Genomic DNA, 22,524 nt, shown 5'->3' with positions numbered 1-22,524 from the left:
GATCAATCCAAGAAAAAATATATAACAAGTAAATATTTATGTACCCAACATAAGAGCACCTCTATAAATAAGGCTAATGCTAGCAGCCATAAAAGGGGAAATCAACAGTAACATACTAATAGTAGGGTACATTAACACACCATTTTCACCAAAGGACACATCGTCCAAAATGAAAATAAATAAGAAAGCACAAGCTTTAAATGACACATTAGACAAGATGGATCTAATTGATATTTATAGGACATTCTATCTAAAAACAACAGAATACACTTTCTTCTCAAATACTCATGGAACATTCTCCAGGATAGATTACATCTTGGGTCACAAATCAAGCCTTGGTAGATTTAAGAAAATTGAAATCATATCAAGTATCTTTTCTGACCACAATGCTATAAGACTAGATATCTATTACATGAAAAAATCTGTAAAAAATGCAAACACATGGAGATTAAAAAATACACTAATGAATAACCAAGAAATCAAAGGGGAAATCAAAAATACCAAGAAACAAATGACAAAGAAAACATGATGACACCAAACCTATGGGATACAGAAAAAGAAGTTCTAAGAGGGAAGTTTATAGCAATACAATCCTACCTTAAGAAACAAAAAGCAACTTAAATAAACAACCTAACTTTACACCTAAAGCAATTAGAGAAAGAGGAAAACAAACAAACAAATAAACAAACAAAAAAAAACAAAGTTAGCAGAAGGAAAGAAATCATAAAGATCAGATCAGATATACATGAAAAAGAAATGAAGAAAACAATAGGAAAGATCAAAAAAAAAAAAAAAAACAACTAGGAGGTGGTTCTTTGAGAAGATAAAAAAAAATTGATAAACCATTAGCCAGACTCATCAAGAAAAAAAGGAAGAAGACTCAAATAAATAGAATTAGAAATGAAAAAGGAGAAGTAACAACTGACACTGCAGAAATACAAAGGATCCTGAGAGATTACTGCAAGAAACTATATGTCAATAAAATGGACATCCTGGAAGAAATGCACAAACTCTTAGAAAAGCACAACCTTTGGAGACTGAACCAGGAAGAAATAGAAAATATAAACAGACCAATCACAAGCACTGAAAATGATAATCTGATTAAAAATCTTCCAACAAACAAAAACCCAGGACCAGATGGCTTCACAGGCGAATTCTATCAAACATTTAGGGAAGAGCTAACACCTATCCTTATCAAACTCTTCCAAAATATAGCAGGGGTAGGAGCACTCCCAAACTTATTCTAAGATATAGCAGGGGTAGGAACACTTCCAAACTTATTCTAAGAGATAACCATCACCCTGCTATGAAAACCAGACAAAGGTGTCACATCTTTGTCTGTGACAAAGAGAGAAAACTACAGGCCAATAACACTGATGAACATAGATGCAAAAATCCTCAACAAAATACTAACAAACAAAATCCAACAACACATTGAAAGGGTCATGAATAATGATCAAGTGAGGTTTATCCCAGGAATGCAAGGATTCTTCACTATACACAAATCATTCAATGTGATAAACCATATTAACAAATTGAAAAAGAAAATCCAGATGATCATCTGAATAGATGCAGAAAGAGCTTTTGACAATATTCAACACTGATTTATGATTAAAAAAACCCTCCAGAAAGTAGGCATAGAGGGATCTAATCTCAACATAATAAAGGCCATATATGACAAACCCACAGCCAACATCACTCTCAATGGTGAAAAACTGAAACCATTTCCACTAATATCAGGAAAAGAAAAGGTTGCCAACTCTCACTGCTATTATTTGACATTGTTGTGGAAGTTTTAGTCACAGCAATCAGAGAAGAAAAAGAAATAAAGGAATTCAAATCAGAAAAGAAGTAAAGTTGACACTGCTTGCAGATGACCTGATGCTATACATAGAGAATCCTAAAAATGTTACCAGAAAACTACTAGAGCTGATCAATGAATTTGGTAAAGAAGCAGGATACAAAATTAATGCACAGAAATCTCTTGCATTGCTATACACTAATGATGAAAATCAGAAAGAGAAATTAAGGAAACACTCCCATTTAACATTGCAACAAAGAGAAAAAAAATACCTAGTAATAAACCAAGTTAAGGAGACAAAAGACCTGTATGCAAAAAACTATAAGACACTGATGAAAGAAATTAAAGGTGATACAAACAGATGGAGAGATGTACCATCTTCTTTTTTTGGAAGAATCAGCACTGTGAAAGTGACTGTACTACCCAAAGCAATCTACAGATTCAATGTAATCCCTAACAAACTAATGATATTTTTCACAGAACTAGAACAAAAAATTTCACAATTTGTTTGAAAACAGAAAAGACCCCAAATAGACAAAGCAGCCTTAAGAAAGAAAAACGGAGCTGGAGGAATCAGGCACCTGGACTTCAGACTATACTACAAAGCTACAGTAATCAAGACAGTATTGTACTGGCACAAAAACAGAAATATAGATCAAGGGAATAGGATAGAAAGCCCAGAGATAAACCCATGCATATATGGTCACCTTATCTTTGATAAAGGAGGCAAGAATATACAATGGAGAAAAGACAGCCCCTTCAATAAGTGGTGCTGGGAAAACCTGACAGCTACATGTAAAATAATGAAATTAGAAGACTCCCTAACACCATACACAAAAATAAACTCAAAATGGGTTAAAGACCTAAATGTAAAGGCCAGACACTATAAAACTCTTAGAGGAAAACATAGGCAGAACACTCTATGACATAAATCACAGGAAGATCCTTTGTGACCCCCCACCTAGAGAATAGGAAAGAAAACAAAAGTAAACAAATGGAACCTAATGAAACTTAAAAGCTTTTGCACAACAAAGGAAACCATAAACAAGATGAAAAGACAGCCCTAAGAATGGGAGAAAATATTTGCAAATGAAGCAACTGACAAAGGATTGATCTGCAAAATTTACAAACAGCACATGCAGTTTAATATCAAAAACACAAACAACCCAATCCAAAAATCAGCAGAAGACCTCAATAGACATTTCTCCAAAGAAGATATACAGATTGCCAATAAACACATGAAAGAATGGTCAACATCACTAATCATTAGAGAAATGCAAATCAGAACTGCAATGAGGTATTACCTTATACCAGTCAGAATGTCCATCCTCAAAATTCTACAAATAATAAATTCTGGAGAGCATGTGGAGAAAAGGGAACCCTCTTGCACTATTTGTGGGAATGTAAATTGAGACAGCCACTATGGAGAACAGTATGGAGGTTCCTTAAAAAATCAAAAATAGAACTACCATATGACCCAGCAATCCCACTACTGGGCATATACCCTGAGAAAACCATAATTCAAAAAGAGTCATGTACCACAATGTTCATTGCAGCACTACTTAAAACAGCCAGGACATGGAAGCAACCTAAGTGTCCATCAACAGATTAATGGATAAAGAAGATGTGGTACATATATACAATGGAATATTACTTATCCATAAAAAGAAACGAAATTGAGTTGTTTGTAGTGAAGTCGATGGACCTAGCGTCTGTCATACAGAGTGAAGTAAGTCAGAAAGAGAAAAACAAATACCATATGCTAACACATATATGTGGAACCTGAAAAAAAGTTCTGAAGAACCTATGGGCAGGATGGGAATAAAAGCACAGACCTACTAGAGAATGGACTTGAGGACATGGGGACGGGGAAGGATAAGCTTTGACGAAGTGAGAGACTGACATGGACATATATACACTACCAAATGTAAAATAGATAGCTAGTAGGAAGCAGCCGCATAGCACAGGGAAATCAGCTCAGTGCTTTTTGTTCACTTTGAGGGTGGGATAGGGAGGGTGGGAAGGAAAAGCAAGTGGGAGGGGATATAGTTATATATGTATAGCTGATTCACTTTGTTATACAGCAGAAACTACCACACCATTGTAAAGCAATTATACTCCAATAAAGATGTTAAAAAAAAAAAAAGAATATGTGGTATATTCCTAGGTATACAATGGAATATTACTCAGTGGTAAAAAAAAGAATGAAACACTGACATTTGCAATAATGTGGATGCACCTAGAGAATATTATGTTTAGTGAAGTGTCAGATAAAGCAAATACAGTATGATACTGCTTATACATGGAATCTAAAAAATATATACTATAAATGAATATATACCAAAAACAGAAACAGACTCACAGATATAGAAAACTTGTGGTTGCCAAAGGGAAGAGAGAGGGGTTGGAACAAATTAGGGGTATGGCATTAATGGTTACAAACTACTATATATAAAATAGACAAGCAACAACGACATACTGTATAGCACAAGGAATTAAAGCCTATATTTTGTAATAATCTATAATGAATATAATCCGCAAAAATACCAAATCACTATGCTGCACACCTGAAATTAACAGAATGTTATAAATAACCTGTACTTCAATAAAAAATAAAAATTAAATTTAAAAATATGGAGAAGTGTGAAAATCACACCAGGAAATTTCTTTTAAATTAGGAGTATGTGAATTTTTTGATGTGTATAATAACGTGATAGCACATAAATAGCCAGTTGTTCTGTTATCCTTTGCTTGATGTTGTGTATTTAGTATAGAAAAGCATGAGAAGCTACTTCATTTTTCTGACTTACAGCTAGTTCAATAAAATTCAACAGCAACATATTTGATAATCACATAAAATGGTTAAAAAATAAGAATATGCCATTAAATACATGATTTTTATAAAAAATACACAAGAGGCAAAAATTATTTTGTTATCAGAATATAAAACACAATCTATTTTGTCCACATGCAGATCCTTAAATTTCTCTTCTGCACACTTCCTCCCAACTAAGTTAGTAGATACAAAGAGCATCTACACTAGAAAGGATCAGGGGTTTGCTTTGCTTGGATGAAAAACAATTATATACTGTACATGAGATTTATATATTCCTTGGAATCTTGGGTTTGGAGGGTTAGAAAAAATCATATTCCTAAATCTTATACTTTACGTACAAACTGCCTCATGTTTGTTTTATTAACAGTTACAAGCATGTCATATCATTCTTTCCAAGAGTCCATATAAAATAGCAACATCATTTAAGAATTGTGTCTTTTTTTAAAGTAGGCTCTTCTCTCAGACTCTGAAACATCCCTTTGCACAGCATGGGGTACACAAATAACTTTGGTTTTAAAACCCCTAAACCCCACATATGCCCCATACAGTGCACAATGTAGCCAGTTATTTTATAAGATTTGTAAGTGAATATTGTATGATGCTGTCTCCAAATAGGGGTGTTTACAGAGGTGATGAAAGAGTACAATGCAGACAGTTGGTAAACTGCCAATTAACAGAACTAAAATATAGAAAATGCAAGACTCTAAGAAATAAGGAATGATGACATGGTGAAAAATAAATGCAATATTTTGTGATGTGTGAGATGTGTGAGATGTATTATTTTAAATGAATGGAGAATCTCCTCTCTTTATAATATTATATTTTAAATGTATAATATAATATTATATTTTAAATATTTTAAATTCATTGTTGTTTACGCAAGCCTTAAAAATGTTAGATATGTCAGCATTCAATTATTTGAGGTGTTAGAAAAAAAGTAAAATGAACAATAAAATTAAGGATTATTATACTGTACCTGTTTTTTTCACCAGTTTTGTATTTTGCTCAAGGTGCTGGTCATTAGCATATATGTCAGCCAGTTTAAATTTTTTATATAATATTTTTATTTCTTGAAGAAATTATTGCAATACATTTTATTTGCTAGTAGGAAATTCTTCTCATTCATATTTTAAACACGTCTTTAATCTTTGCAACTCTAGTTTTTTCTTATAGTCTCAAAATGGAGATGAGACTTTATAAAATGTTAGCTCATCAATATTGGTGAAGGTTCATAAAAGAAAGGGTGTTTCTTCTGTGGTGTATCATGATATGAAAGTAGCATCATAATCACTCGTCATATCAGAGTGATGTTTAGCTATGAACAATTTCTGTAGGTGACTTAGAGTTTCTTGTGATCTGTCAATACTCCTTCTCTTCAAAATAAACTACAGCTCCCCAATTATCAAAACATTTTGTTCTTAAGTAGCATATTACTGCTTTTTGATTTGATTTTTAAGAACCTTGATCCCTTTGTTGCTAAATTTAATGCTTCCTTATTATATTTATTACTTTCACACACTGACTTTGTCTCCACCAAAGTGTCATTTGGAAACTGCCCTGTTTTCTGAATAAGTTCCTTCAGCAACTCAGACTTCTCCTATTCATCTCCTTTGTCTGGCTTATACCAACTAAATGTCAGCATACTTCAGATGATACCATATTCAAAACCCCTTATTCCAAATAGAATAGTCTTACTCCCTTTCAGGGTGACTCACATGGAAGAAGTAAAATATACTTCAATACCTTTGATTACTTTTTAAAATGTCAGTATTACCATATATTCATCATTCAACTGAAAGAGAACTCACAGCAGACCTGTGCTGTAAATCAATCCTGAATTCACTTCAATTTTTGGAACATCTTGTTCTTGCCTTTCTTGTTAGTTAATAACCCTGGATAAAATTATAACAAAATATATTTGAAAAGCAGTTTATATAACATGTGACTGGATTGATAAAATACTGAAATTTTTAAATTCAAAATAATGAAGTATTTTCAGGAAAAAAATAGAAAATTGCTTGAATTTTATTAGACTGGTTCAAGTTGAAAACTAAGTAACTTTACAAATAAATAGAAAATGATAAAAAAATAGGTAGAAAGTTAGATAGTTAAATAACTTAGTAGATTAAATTAGGTAAAATAGCTGTCTATAACAGAGGCAATTGAGATTCCAATTCTCAATTTAAATTAAGCTACTTACTTAACTTTAAGAGGACAGAAGTCATCAATTAATAGATAGATAGATAGATAGATAGACAACAGATAGGCAGACTTACATGATAAACTAGGTATGGGAAAAACATCCCTGGTGACCATAAGTGGTAGGACCTATATTTTTAATATTTTCTTAATGGGCATAGTTTTTGAAGTGAAGTTTAAAAGTGTAACATTTATTAATTTGATAACAACATAGAACAGCTAAATTCAAATCCTTTTAATACAACTATTTTTTCTTACACATATTTTCAAAAAATTTAAATCTATCAAAAGATCTAAAGATGGAGCTATTTTCTTGATTCAAGTGTATTTCTGGAAATGTCTGAGGATATCCCTGTCTCTCACAAATAATACAAGATGGATTAGGGGATTACAATAATACTGGTACTGTTATGTTTTTCAGTATTACAGTCATCTATCTGATGATAATTTTTACTTTTCTTGTTCATCATTTTCTCGGCATCTTTGAAATAATCTAATTTTCTGAAATATAAAGCTGTGGTACTCAAAAATATCACACTTTGTTTATAATATTATTTCATTTGTAAAAGTTGAAAAATACTTTCCAATTTTGTAATTTGAGACATAAATTGAGGGAGATTAAAAATGAGTGACAAGACATGAGAATAATTAATGTCTTACCTGTGTTTTGTCTCTACTTTTTATTTTGAAGAGCTGATTACTAAATGTAGAGACAATAGTAGATTAGACAGAAAGAGGTGTGACCCAAGAAAACTGTATGTCAGCATAACAACTCTATACATTGAATCAAAATGAATTATTATGCCAATGCTGACAATGTAGGTATTCGCATTTCTCATCAGGTTTCTTTTCTAATTGATTATGACACTGACTACCATTGAATCTACTGCAACTTAAGCTCTATTCTTATATTTAGACCAGAAGACTATAAGAAGGTAATCTTTTAGTTACTCTTGGAATTTCTGGTCCTGTTATAAACTATTTTGAGACCAGTTGGCTGCTATTTGTTTAGTTGCATTGTCTCCTTAAATTTAGGGAACCAAATGTCTCTTCACTTATATTTCCCATACATAATTAAATTCAACTGCTCATAAAGATATTCAAAATGTGAACAAATTGTCGTCTTGACTATTCAGTCAACAGATAGAAAGATCTCATTTTTGAATTGTTTTCCCAAAAATCAGTGGGTTTCAATTAATTTATGTAATTTTATAAAAGAAATGAATTTTAAAAATCCCCACAGATTTCTCTCAAAGTCTGGCTCTTTGCTTCCAATGCAGGGTTGAGTGAGAAATATGGCAGTAAGCCAACCTGCCTTTCTTCCAAAATCAGCCACAATAGAATCTGCTGGGTTGAAATAGAACATCAGGAGTTTAGTTTGGCACGCTGTATTTTTGACCAGTACTATATTTGTGACATGATTTACTGGGCCAACTGCCCAGAGAGCTCTGTGTCTGACTGCCCAGTTTTGAAATACGGAGAAGAGTTCATGACCACCATGCTTTGTAAACCTACATTTCTGAAAATTATATTTCTCTATTTAAAAAGGCTGTGAGATATCCAGATGTGTGTATTGGGAAAATCAAACATTTTGTGAAAAGCCTTTTGTGTACAATTTCTAAAAACCATTGGTATCACTTGAATTGGTTACACATTGCTTTCTGGCAGAGCAATTTCTGTATTTCTATAGTTGGCTAAAAATCATCAGCATTGAAATTTCATTCAAAGATTCTACAAATATATCATCAGTGATATTGTGTTTTATTTAGTATGCTGCTAGGAAAACTATGTGGCCCAGTGGAAAGAAGGTGAACTTTGTGTCAGAGAAATCTGGGTATGCATCCAAATTTGTTCACATACTTGCTATGAAAGCATGAACAAATTTATTAACTATATTTCCCAAGCCTTGCTCTTCCAACCATCTATAAAATTACCTCATTGAGTGATTGCTGAGGATTACATGTGATAACCTATACAAACCCTGACAGCAATATTCTATGAGGTAATGGGTGTTATTTTACCCATTTTTTAAAATAAGACGATTAAAGCATAAGTAATTTATTCATGGTCAGAAAGAAGACAAGTGACCAAGCTCATGTTTAAATGCAGACAAAATAAACTCCAAACCCAAAATATACCTAAACAAGTACTATCCCTTCTAATATCACCTTACTTATTTGTTCATCAACATCTTCCTTATCAATAATCATTTTAATATCATTGACATCATTGTCTCATAGTTGTATTCATTAAATTATCATACCATCACCTTTGTCATTATCACTATAAACACAAGTTCTCAAATGTGGAACACCATTCATGTTGTTCTACAACCTCCTAGCCATGTAAACTTAGTAAGTCACAACTTCTCTAAATTTCAGTTTTCTCATTTTCAAATTGGAAGATATATTTTTTACTTTTATCATAGCGTCATGGTCAAGTTTAAGTGAAAAATATTTGAGTAAAATATTTAGAAGAATGGATATATAGGGTGAATGTAAATATGGTTGGCAATAACAATTTGAATAATTATTGATAAGATGAAATACAAATGTTGAATATTTTGCCTTAATGAGTGTTCAATAATAACAGTTTTTATTAAGTTCTCTTAGATTTGGGTTTAAGATGATTCTCAAGCAAAATACACCAAGTTAAAACCAGTATATGGTAGCTTAAAATACACTAGATAGGGGTCAAAATATTCTGAGTTGAGCTGAGGTCTTAGCATTGTCATTATCAAATTATGTGATCATTTGCTACTTCTCTACCCAGTCTGACCCTCATCTTAGTCATCAAAATCTTTATAAATGTCAAGTAAAAACTTCTCTACATACCTCCGAGAATGGTGGGAAGGATTGCACTATATTAATAAACATATGAACTGAAAGCCAATATCAAAGTAACATTATCTGCAGTGTTTACAACATTATTGTCCTAACTAAATTAATTTTTTGGTTGGAAGTACGGAAGATGACTAGACATGTCTCTCGATCAAATCATGTGACTGATGAGTATGACTGATTAGGTATAAATGTCATTATTTTTGGATATTTTTATACATATAGAAAAATGACCATAAATTATACCACAAATATCAATACTCCTACAATTAGGTGTCACAAATCAGAAAAGTAATCAGAAAGTAATCCAGAGGAATAACAATGGTTATTCTGCATGTGAATAAGTAAGGTATAGATAATTTTTAATAATTAGATTTCACAAAGGAAAATAAGCTAATGGATGCTATAATAAACTTTTTCTATTAATCTAAAAAATATTTAGTCTTCATCTATGCAAAGAGTCCTAATGAGGACAATGCTGATTGAGTATTTTGACCCTTTGTACATAACTTGTTTCCAAAGCAAAATTTTACTTGCTATCTTTCTCATTAAGCTTCTGTTTGAAATTGATTCATATTCAGAAATGAAGGTGAAGAAACCTGGGCATCCGTTTAGATGATTAATTAGGAAGAAAAATCTTATTCAGTCTGAAAAATGTTACACAACCCTATTAGCCACTCAGCATTGGCTGAAAATGAGATGTGATTCCCAGAAGTATGATTCGTTTTCTGGGGATGATTGAATTACTATCAGGATTAGACTTTTACTAACTAAGCTGACTTTACTTCATTGGCAAAATATTCCAAATGTGGTCATGACATCAGCTTACAAGTACCCCCATTTGTTTAAGCACACAATTTGAACTACCATTGATTTACTCATATCCTTCATATTTAACAAACAGAATAACTTTTTCTGAAACAGAATACAGATATGTAACTGACTCTTGTTTAAGGTTGAATACTTTTTCTCTTTTAAAATTTAATAGGCTAGATTTTAGAAATATATATTTCATAGATATCCTTCATATTTTTGCCACCCACAAGTTTTCCATCTAATACACTTTAATCACTGTGGTAGTCATAAGTAATAAAGAAGCCTACTTCTACATCTTCCACTGAACTTAATAATAAATAATATAGTTCTACTTTATGCTGCATAGTTTTCTCAGACACTGGTAGTTTGTAAATAGGAAATTGAAAAATATTTCATGGATAATACATAAAATTAGGGTTTATTTTTGTTTGTTTTGTTTTATTGTTTTGTTTCTGTTTTTTGATTAGTGTTTATGTCAGGATACATAGCTCTGAAACAATTAGGTAAGCAAATTTTTATTATGGTAAAGAAAGTAATAAGCTGTGACTAGACCATTTAAAGAAAATTTCTGTAACTAAAAAGATATTGTTATAACAGTAAGGCAAAACTGCAGGAAGTTTGCCTAACATAAAGAATTGGAAACTTTAGAGCACTTAAATATGAAGGGAATAATAACAAAGAAAATAACTGACATTTATGGTTTGAAAATATTGCAAACATAGTTAAGGCAATTTTGGTATTTACATTCTTTTGTCAGATATCAATAACATTAAATAATTGGAAACAAGTTATGGATAAAAGTATTACCCCTACCCCCTACCTAAACCTGCTACCAAGTAGAAGGAAATGTATTGATAGATTGAGATTTTGACACACAAGAACATGCATTCGTAAGAAGGCAAAAAAATATCATATAACTTGTAATTTTGATAAAGCTTTAACTTTGTCATTTTACCATGCTGTAAAGTCTCTTGTGTGGAATGTTTATTTGATATTATTATGGCAATATTCTACAGGCAATCTTTAGCTTACACTTTAATCTGACTGTGTGAAAATCTTACTGGCTAAATATACAGAATGGGATGTGGGTCCACGCCTAGGGCATCCTTTTGAAGGGTCACTTTCTGACTCTTGTAGATTTCTAAAGCATTATTCATGAAAGATGGGAGTACTTGAACAATATTTCCTTTCAAACCACATGTCTTGAACACCACTCAAATGGAAAACTATAATACTTCTAATATGAATTAGGCTAATTAAGACATACTATACTACAGAGATAAAGATATATCTCTGACTCAATTCTTTGAATCCTAAAAAAAAATTGCCTATAGTATATATTTTTTCTTAGTATACTTCAAATAGGAGCTACCAACTCTAGGTTGTATATTGAAACTAATTTACACCCATGTATAACTACAGTTAAGGCTAACATTTCTAAAAGAAAACTATAAATGATATAATTATCAACCCCTAAATATTTCAGTATGATTCTCTAGAAGACATTCCCTTATATTGTGAAGATTAAATTATCACTACTTTGTGATGATTTAATAGTAATTCATTAAATATCCCAACTTAACAGTTTTCCTCTAATATTATCTTTACAGCTCATTTCCCCATATCAAGATCTAAGTCAGGACCAATCACATTTGGTTATATGTCTCCATACTCTTTCAACGTTTAACAGTCCTTTTTGTAAATAATATTCTTATTTGTTTAATGGAGCAGATGTATCTGACTGACCTCTTTAGGTGAAGTTTAAATTACTCCAATTCCCTGTAATTCTTTTAAAATGGGAAGTCAAAACAAAAGTCTTGACTTAAGTTAATCTTTTCTGTCTTAATATTGTATTATACATGATATTTACTGTTTAATTTTTCATTAAGTATGCTGCATTTTTTCTCCCCAATATGAGTTATATTGAGATTGGGCAATTGATTAAAATGGTGACAATTTGATTCCTTCTTCATGTACTTTTCCTTTTGTTATCAAAACATACAAATAAATATCCAGAACCCCTTCTCCCCCCAGACAACTTCCTTTACAAGTTACTGACTCTTGCCTAAGTGAATGGTTATATTAGGAGTCAAAACGGAGGGATTTAAAAAAATCTATAATATAATCTGCAGTGATTAATTTTTATCTCTAGGGTAGAGCTTCCCCTGTTTGTTTGCAGGACTTCCCATCTACATGAAGATGCATTTTCTGTTGGAAAGAAATGATAATGTTCAGTTCTTTACTTAGATATCCTCCAAAATTGTTACCTACTCATAATTTTCTCAATATCTTTCTCCTTGTTTCCTCCTTGTGATGGACTACTTAGATTGCTTTAAAATTATTATTTTAGTAATTTGGTGATTAAATGTATCACAACAGCTACTTAGGAATGAAAGTACAAATTGTTGTTTCTTAGATATATTTCATGTTATTGTTTAAACTCTCTTTGATATCTAAAAATACCCTAGTCACAGGCCTTATCATATCTTTTATATCAGACAAATTGATGAAACTTAATTCATCCAAACCACCATTCTTGCTTGGGCATTTCCACGATATTCAACAATTCCTTTTTTTCTGTTTTTGAGTGGATGAATTGTATGTAAATTCCTGTTACTCTGACCTTGTTATTCTCTTGTCTTTCATGCTTCTACACCAGGGCAATTTCTCTCCATCTACAGTTATCACAGGATGCTCTTTGGGGTTAATTCAGGAATTCTTTAGATAGAAAATAGTCATTATTCTTGGCAGGCAATCATCCTCAGAAATTTTAAGGATGGTGTGCTATAAGGTTACTTTATATATAAAATCATTTGGTTTTATCATAGTATTTCTACTTGTTTGTCTTTTGGGATTGTACTAGGAAGTTCATTTAAATGAAGCCAACATTGATCCACAAGTCCAAGTCTCTTTGTACTTAATCCAGACATTTTTCCCAGTTTACCACACTTGAAGTGCTGGTGTATTGAGGATAAACATGTCTTTGAATAAGGGTTTTTAACAAGAGTTTATCAAGACATTTTGATTAATATTTTAATTTACTTGATATAAACCTATTAGTGGTACTTATTAAGGTTTAATGAAGACACATGTAATATCTTAGTCTGTGGGACCTTCCAATAATCTGATTGGTAAAGATTATTATCTAGATTTTCTTAGTGTAATAGCCTTACAGTGCTGTGTAATCATTGTACTATAAATGCAATGATGAGAGTCTATGGTTATGATATATTCTACTCTCTCCCATATAGCCATAATTTAGACTCTGTTCTAGAGGTAAATGTATGTTTAATGTTTGCCACTGTTCCTTATGTGGAATTATTACCAGTCATTTTCTTGTCTAAAATTCATTCTCTACTAAATTCTTCAGAAAGGGCTCATAAGAACACCACCTGAATATGTCTTGCATATTTGAGTGCTTGAGTATTCTTTAAGGTCATTTTGTCTTTATTAAAAATCTATGATTCACATTATTTTCTTGAGTATCTTACATGTTACTCAACTTTATACTAACATAAATTCCTATCAAAAATTATGATGGCAATTTGATTTTCTGCCACTTAAAAGTGATTTACCCTTTTGCCTGGATACCCACTGATTTTTTTAAAGCCAGTATCTTTACTATAAAATGTCTCAGAGTTTTCTACTGTGGGTTGATTTATTTTTTCAGGTATATATTACATGCAGTTTCAAGTTCATTTTCACTTCAGTAAACTTTTCTTGTATTGTTTTGAATATTTGTTATAATCCTTTCATTTCTGTTTTCTTCTTTGAATATTCCTATAAGTACATTGTACATTTTCCTTATCTACTATAACTCTCACTTCTTTTTAATACTATTAGTTTCTTCTCTCATTTCTTTTAATATTTAAAATTTTACTACTTTCCCATTTTGCTTCTCTTAAAGCATGTTTTGAACTTATATACCCTTGAGTCCCTTCTGGTTTAGTCTTTATATTTGTTATGAATTTCTACATTTCATTACATTGTTTTCCTGAGATCTGTCACCTCTATTTTCAAATATTATTTTTATCTGAACCACAAATTTATGAGTTTTTCTAATACTAATTTTTGTTTTTCTCTATTGCTTCTATAATTTTCTTAATCTATTTTATTACATTATAAATTTTTAACATTATTTCCATCTATTTTTATAATAATGCATTTCTAGCATTCTTCCATAAATGATAAAAGTGTTATTCTGCTCTTTATTCTCTTTTTTCCTTTGTAAACTTTGTGTGGGATTACATTAAATGCTTTTCTCTTGCTCATTTTTAATGTGAAAAGAAGTGCTCTTATTCTCTTAGAGGGAGAAGTGGGTCAAGATTACTTTTCTATCTTCCTGGATTTCAAGTTTCCTCTCTTCTTGTTTTTGCTGAATGATGGAATTAATGATCTTTTACTTTCTGAGACATTCTTCTGCCCACCCCCAACAATTTCCCTTGACTCAGCTGTTTTGCTCTAATGTCCCTGCCCTGATTAATTTGGATCTTACTATAAGCAGTTTCTTCTGAGTTTGAGGTTTTATATTAAATGGAAGAGATTACAAGGCTCCAAATTCTCCAGTTATAAAGATGTTACATGTCACAGCTTCCCTTGCACTCACTCATGTATGACCTGCACAATCACTGTCCAGGTGCAGTTGTTGTCCTCACCTTCACCTGCTGTGCTTTCTAGTAAGTACTTTTTATCTGTTTTAGAGTTTTATCTGTTCAAGAGCCACGGAAAGCCCAAGGCCCCTTCGGTCTCCTCCTCTTACAGTTATCAATGGTGTAGGTATCAGCCTCCTTCCATGCATATTTGGCAGCTGGTGGGAACAATATATCCCTTAGTTTAGTCGATCTTTTGTTTTGCTAATCTAGTTGTTCTGTCCATTTTTTTTTTTTGCATTTTTAAGGAGACATTAAAGGAGATTCACAAATTATGCTACTAATACTATTTTCCTAGAATTCTCCAATCCATTTATATTTAAATGTGGAATCACTATTTCACATCGTTTGGGCTCTAAGTACTGACCTAGGTGAGTATTGGCCTGAAATACTCAGAAAAGTCAACAGTGAGTTTGTGTGATAGTTGATGAATTATGTAACTATTTCATTTATTAGGTAAAGTCTTTCATAGGTGAATGCTAACAGATTTCTATATGTAGTTCTCAATATTTATTAGCTCAACTAATAAATGAATGTGATTTAATCAGGCCTTTTCCTAAAGATTATATTTAAAGAGCAAGAAAGCATTTTGTATAACAATGATTCCTTGATGCCTATGCTTCCTCCTAATGATGTCTTGATAAAGATTATTTGCTTTGAAAATTTACGAAACTGACTGGTGATATCCTTGTGAGGTCTTCTACCAAACAGTTGGTATAATTGTTCATAACATTTGAACAATACCTTTGAAGGTATTTCACATACTTTTGAAGCTGATAAATCTATCTACAAAATTTAAAAAAAACAAGCATGCTAGAAGATATATAAACACTGAACTATTCTCACCCTTCGGTGTTGTGTCACAGGCCTAGAACATTGACCACATCCACATTCTATCATAAACAGGGGATTCTGTCACATGGCCTGACTGGAAGATGACCTGAAACCTAAAATATAGTACTGTCAGGTCTGTCTAGAGTATACTCTAAAAATACTTCTTACAGTGGATATCTAGGTTTTTATCAATCCTGTAAGATAAAGTTACATGATTATTTTTTGTGTGATATTGTCAATACTTGTTTTTATTTGCGATATAATTTGATATTGGATATGCATTTATTGTAATACACAGTTTGATATCTCAGTAGCAAAAAGGAGCCATGTCCTCACCTACCTTTAATTATGTGAGACTGTTGATTTTATTAATAAATACTGAAAGACCTCAACAATAATGAATAACGAAACTGGATGTGGTAAATTAGTGAAATGCAGACATAAGGCTGAATAGTATGGAAAGACTTCAACTTTTTAAATTTAAAAGATTGTACTAAACTTTAAAAGAAACATATATCCAAAGTGAATAGACTACTGAATACTTAAAAAAATCTATAACAAACATCTGACAAACAATGTATCATATCAGAGCTAAAGAGATACTTTCAAGGAAAGTATTCATACATCCTCAGTCACCATTTATTTGAAGCAATGAGAATTTCAAAAGACTATATTCTTTTATGCAGTATATCAGTTTAAGTGCAAACCCAGAAATTACATTACTAATATTTCCAGAAGATCTTTGATCCTGGATCCTGAGATGACACTCTTTTGCTGATAAAAATGTAAGATAATATAAGTGATTTTACTTAGGCATAACTTATTAAGCAAATCAAGGTCTTTATTTACTATTAAAAAGAAAACATTAAATAATCACATTGCATTACTGTAAAATATTTATTACCAGATTTGAGGATGTCAATATAACATAAAAAAATTGTCTTTAGAATGGTAAAAAAATGAAACATTTTAATAACAAGCTCATAAAGAACATAGTAAAGAAACATTAGAGGTAAAAAGTGTATGCAATAATTGAATAAATGTTACATTTAATGTTATTAATGGTAGGTTCCGGTCATGCCTTATGTTATTTAAATTTTTATAAGACAAGATAGCTAAAAGGTAGCCAAGGATTGTTCAAATTTTAATATATATTATATGTATACAGCAATATATGAAGGGGAAAAGGATGTTATTATGGGGGATGTAAATATTTTCTTCCTTCCCCTTTTGATTACTTAGGTTGGTTGAATAATTAAAATGATATAAGGCCAATTAACAGGAGAAAATCAAATTTAATACATAGGTATGGAGAATTAACATAAGCATAAGGAATTCTAAGGACAGTAAAGCAAGATGACGTATATATGTCATTCTGGACTGAGGAGAAGGAGGTAGAGGTCTAAGGGGTTTCAAAGGGAAGTAAGGTAATTCACAGGAAGATGAAAAGAGTTAATATTTGGTAACAAATATTTGCTGGGCCATCTAAAGACAATGGGAGACAGAGAGGACTTTGATCAAAACGGTCTTGCTAGGTTCCTCCCTGTCTACCACACTGAGTTCATATTTTCTGTAATTATCTATGGGTGATAACTCTTTCTTGGAACAGGTCTTCTATCTTCAATTCTTTTATCTTTTAGTTTTTTGATTGTTAAAGGGTTTTATTTTTTTTGTTAGTTTCTGCTTTATAACAAAGTGAATCAGTTATACATATACATATGTTCCCATATCTCTTCCCTCTTGTGTCTCCCTCCCTCCCACCCTACCTATCCCACCCATCCAGGCGGTCACAAAGCACGGAGCTGATCTCCCTGTGCTATGCGGCTGCTTCCCACTAGCTATCTACCTTATGTTTAGCAGTGTATATATGTCCATGCCTCTCTCTCACATTGTCACAGCTTACCCTTTCCCCTCCCTATATCCTCAAGTCCATTCTCTAGTAGGTCTGTGTCTTTATTCCTGTCTTAGCCCTAAGTTCTTCATGACATTTTTTTTCTTAAATTCCATATATATGAGTTAGCATACGGTATTTGTCTTTCTCTTTCTGACTTACTTCACTCTGTATGACAGATTTCAACACCCATTTATGATAAAAACCCTGCAGAAAGTAGGCATAGAGGGAATTTTCCTCAACATAATAAAGGCCATATATGACAAACCCACAGCCAACATCATCCTCAATGGTGAAAAACTGAAAGCACTTCCACTAAGATCAAGAACAAGACAATGTTGCCCACTCTCACCACTCTTATTCAACATAGTTTTGGAAGTTTTAGCCACAGCAATAAGAGAAGAAAAGGAAATAAAAGGAATCCATATCGGAAATCAAGAAGTAAAGTTGTCACTGTTTGCAGAAGACATGATACTATACATAGAGAATCCTAAAGATGCTACCAGAAAACTACTAGAGCTAATCAATGAATTTGGTAAAGTAGCAGGATACAAAATTAATGCACAGAAATCTCTGGCATTCCTATACACTAATGATGAAAAATCTGAAAATGAAATCAAGAAAACACTTCCATTTACCACTGCAACAAAAATAATAAAATATCTAGGAATAAACCTACCTAAGGAGACAAAAGACCTCCATGCAGAAAATTATAAGACATTGATGAAAGACATTAAAGATGATACAAATAGATGGAGAGACATACCATGTCCTTGGATTGGAAGAATCAACATTGTGAAAATGACTCTACTACCCAAAGCAATCTACAGATTCAATTCTTTTAAACAGTTGGGGAAAGTTTAAAAGATCTTTATGAGTCTTTTGGACCTTGCTTATTTTTAGCTCAAAATAACCTGTGTGCCAGAGTAACACTTCTTGCGGAGGTCTTCCTTCAACCCCATCATTATATATTCCTCTTATTGAAGGAGGTCATCAAAAATACATGAAAGCCAGTTAATATCAAGCTGGACCCTGGCAAATGGAGGCTCCCACCCCTTCCCCTGTCCTTGGAATGTGTGTTCAGCTTGCCTTGCCCACAGTCCAGAAGCTGCTCCAAAAGTACAACCTTGAAATAGAAATGTGGTGTTGAGATTGTCTGCACTGAATACACAATTGAACCCAGCTAAGGCCTCTATATATTATTATTTTTTTAACATTCTGGAGGGCAGGTGAGGAAATCTGCTCATTTGGTGACAATCCAAGTCTAGCTTAATAAGTAAGTTCTCTTGCTTATTAATTCTGCCACTTGATCAATCTAGGGTGGTCTGCCTCTTTCTTCAGTCTCTCCCTGATCTCTGTAGGGGAGATTGACTTCAGATTATCCCTGGAAAGATCCCAAGGAAGTTGCAAAGCAAAACCCCCTTAAATCTATTACTATTTTCTGGAACAAGTTTAGGATACTGGTTTTTTTTGGTTTGTTTTTCTGTTTTTTTTTTTTTAATGATATTTTATTTAATTAATTAATTTATTTTGGGCTGCATTTTGTCTTTGTTGCTGCACAGGAGCCTTCTCTAGTCGCGGCAAGTGGGGGCTACTCTTCCTTGCAGTGTGTGGGCTTCTCATTATGGTGGCTTCTCTTGTTGCAGAGCATGGGTTCTAGGCATGCGGGTTTCGGTAGTTGTGGCTTGTGGGCTCTAGAGAGCAGGCTCAGTAGTTGTGGTGCATGGGCTTAATTGCTCCATGGCATGTGGGATCTTCCTGGACCAGGGCTCGAACCTGTGTCCCCTGCATCGGCAGGCAGATTCTTAACCACTGCACCACTAGGGAAGCCCTAGAATACTGTTTTATATTTATACTCATGCATATATGAGTATAAATCAATATGGAAACCAAAGCCATGTGACCATCAGTTTTCTTCAGTAGGGAATTGAAATGGACAACATTGTTCTTCTCTTACTACCATGTAAGAGAAGAACAATGTACATTGCGCTATAACCCAGTTGTTTTCTTTTCCCTCATAAATACTGATGACAAACTTATCATTTATTTTCTGCTACAATCCCAATGGATAGACGCCAGGCTTGTGATCATGCAGGAGAAGAGCTGATATTCCTCAAAACATGCATAATGAAATTTTAATATAGAACTGGACCCATGTTTCCACCGTATCATATTTTAATAAGTTCCATAAACTGCTTCTTACTGAGGGAGAGTGTGAGCTTCTTTAATTATGCAGCTAAAACCCCCTCAAGTTCTGTTTCTTTCCAACACTAACATCCAGCTTGGCTAAATCACTGTGTTCTGCCCCAAAATGCAATGGGCCAAATGAGCCCTTGTTCCTTCTATTGTATCTGTTTCTGTGAATTTTCACAAATAAATGCTTCTTTAGCAGAGTTAGTGCCTGTGTATTCTAAACTTTTGCCTTCATGTTTGGTAGAAATATTTTGATTATTAAATGAGCTATTTTAAATTTCTTATATTTTTTTCACATTCCAACTTTGAGCATATATAAATAAAAAATGTATACATGGCAAATGATTTTAAAATATCTAAAATTCCCTCCCTTTCATAGCCTAAATCTTCTATATTAATTTTTCTATTCATATCAACCAGTTCACATTTTCACATAATGCAATACTCTATGTCCTTATGAGTATTGGTTATCCAGCAATTTTTAGACAAATACTTAATTAAAGTCTCCAGAATTTATTCCAAGCTATTGAAACACATGTTTTCAAATTTTTATGTTGGTATTACATGAGTATGTTTTATTTGACTATATTCACAGGGTTTTTTTGTTTTTGTTTTTTCTTTAATCAAGGTACTTACTTGTTCTTGAAATTTAAGCTTCCCTGTAGAAAATCACTGGGATGTTCTAACAAACTGGTAATCTAAACAAGATATACATTGTTTATAGTAGTCTCTTTCTCTCTCTTTATTTTTTTCAGATATTACTAGGAATTTGACAATTTCCTCTTTCCTTTTTTCCTATGGGCAATGATTGAAAATTATTTTGCAGGTTTCAGTGTAATAAAATAAGATGACTTTCCTATTTGGGAGTGCTTTCCTTTCTTAAGGGCTATGAAGTATTTGCTTGTCACTTTCAAGAAAATTTGAAATTACAGCAATTCCTTCAATGATGAGTATTTGCTTACTAATGTCTTACTTATGCCCTGCAGTTCTGCTTCTGTGCCTCTGCATACACAATAACAGTTTGTGTTTCAATGCTGAGACACAGCTGAACATATTAAAAGACACTTTCAATGGTAATCAAGCTTGACATGTGTATTTCCAATAATGCATATGATTCAATTGAAGTAATTACGGTATGAATAACTGAGACCAAGGTCATACATGGCAGGTAATGACAGATCTGTCATAACTGCTAAAAGTCTTACTGTAAGACTGTTAGCATTGTCAGATATATCTCACTATTAGAAATACTAGCTGTGCAAAATACATTTCTTAGTGTCAATTAAATATTTGCTTAGAACTAATAAAATCATTTCTTATGTATTTCAGGTAAAAATTTTATCCTAAGATATAGATATAATTGTTTCCATTATTAAATTAATTTTTTCTACTAACTCATGTTGTTTTTTCTTATTGGGAAGATATTTACTCCTAAGTATTATGTATGTATTTGTATATATACAACATTTACACTTCCAAATTTGTTCTAATAAAACTCATGTATATTTCAAAACATTAAAACTTCTCTTTGAATATACTTAATTAGTAATACAGATATGTTAAATGTTTGAAATTTTAGAGGAATATCAACTCTTCATGAAACATAGTACACTCAAAATTGAAGGTATAAATGCACTGATAAAAAGCTTAAAAATACATAGATTTAAAATATAAGGAGAGATATGTCTATATTTTACTCATCTAGATATAAAAAGTTTTGATATGATTTTGTTAAAACTTTGTAAGCAGTAAACCCCAGCAAAAGGAAAATTTTAGCTTAAAATATAGGCTGAGAAATTTACCTTGAAGATGAGGTGTTGAAATAATTCTTATGGAAGGACTATGAGTTAGTAAAAGAGATTTATTAAGTAGATTTACTTTCTAGTCATTGTCACACATAGCAGTCTTTAAATTAAAAAAAATCATTAAAGTTTACAGTTATGTACATAATTATCAAAATTATATAGTATTTAATATAATAGTATTTAATATTTAGCAAAAAGACCAAATAGAAAGTTTTCCTTTCTTATTTCCTTTTGTTCTTAGCATATTAATTTCATTAATTTCCCTACTCTCAGTTCTTGCCCATTTCCTCTTTCATGTTCCCTTCATTCCCCTTCTATTTCTTTCTTGCATCCCTCCCTCCCTGCATTTTCTCTTCTTTCTTTCCCTCATTTCTTACATTTAGTTTAGAAGAATATAATAACAGAGGCAAGTCTGAAGTAATTTTTTATAGAGACTTTGCTCCTTTTCAGTGGAAAATTCTTCACCTGTTTATTCTAAGAATTTGAACTTTTTTCCTATAGCATTAAATTGCTATATGCTTCAATGAAATGTAAGAGTAATGAAAGGACAGGGCAGTGTATATATCAATGATCAGAGAAGACAGAGAGGGAGGAAAGTTAATCATATTTATTTTAAGTAATTTTTATGGAAATACAACATATTTATTAAAAGTGAAAAAC

Source organism: Globicephala melas, chromosome 18 (assembly GCF_963455315.2).
Source record: "Globicephala melas chromosome 18, mGloMel1.2, whole genome shotgun sequence".
NCBI lineage: Eukaryota > Metazoa > Chordata > Mammalia > Artiodactyla > Delphinidae > Globicephala > Globicephala melas.
The sequence above is the reverse complement of the archived record's forward strand: the minus strand, read 5'-3'. Positions refer to the sequence as shown.